Below are 1,147 nucleotides of genomic sequence, written 5' to 3'. Positions count from 1 at the left end.
TTTTTTTAAATATGAGTTCTTGGAGGGAGGTGATCACAATGAACATAGTCCTCGGAGAATTAAAACTAGTGGAGAACATGCATCGTCATTTACGCTATTAATCTAAGTTTTTAGTTCTTCCAAATTGAGTTTGTGGAAATTTATAAGATTTTTTGAAAATATATGTTCAATTTACAATCGATGTTGTAGCGTTGCATGTTAGCAGCTGCTACAATAGTCATAACAATGTTGTTGGTATTTCCTATATAAAAGCTCTATACAACTCCTGCGACAATTTTTCATAGTTGGAGGCTCCTAGATTAAAGTTCTTCAGATTAATATTAAAGTTCTTCGGGCAAAATTTTAAGAATTTAGTTCTATTAGTATCCCAAATAAACGCATTTTTGTATTTAATTAATATGGAAAGTGCCGCATAGTTGGTTTGATGACACCGAATTATTAATTCATGGGAGCCTTAATTATTTTTTTTTTAATTTTTTCAAATCGTTAAATATACATAAAAAGCATATTCTAAAAAAATACACTGACAATTTTTTTACGACTTTATAAACATTTTTATTTTTCGGAAAATTATAGTTTGTTCGAGAATTTTCGCCGTAATTTTAAAATGGAAAGTGATTTTTTAGAAAATGAGAAGTAAATGAATGCTTATATTGTCTTTTTTCTAAAAATGTTTTGCTTCTTGCACTTTCGCATAAGTCTAAACAGATAAAGGAATTTAAAAAAACGAAATACACAACTCAATGACGCCAACAGCATGCAAACATACAAAAAAAAAAATCACAGCTGAATAATAAATATATATAAGGATCCAGAATATTTGTACTTTATAGGGTCGGAAAATTATATTATAGAAATTACAAAAGGAATGACAAACTTATATATACCCTTCTCACGAAGGTGAATAATATAAAAAGATGTACACATGTGTGAATTTCGTTTTGTATGTTTGGATGCTGTTGGCGTCATTGAGTTGTGAATTTTGTTTTGTTTTTGTGAATTCTGTTCGTATATTTGGATGTAGGTTGGTTTTATTGCGTTGTTTATTTTATTTTTGTTTTTTGTAATGTATGTTTAGATGTCTGTTGGTTTAGATGCCTTGTGTGTTTTGTGTTTTATTTCGTTTAGCGTTGTTGTTGTTCATTTT

This window comes from Lucilia cuprina, chromosome X (genome assembly GCF_022045245.1).
Source record: "Lucilia cuprina isolate Lc7/37 chromosome X, ASM2204524v1, whole genome shotgun sequence".
In the NCBI taxonomy this organism is placed as follows: Eukaryota; Metazoa; Arthropoda; class Insecta; order Diptera; family Calliphoridae; genus Lucilia; species Lucilia cuprina.
Note: the sequence above shows the minus strand (reverse complement) of the source record.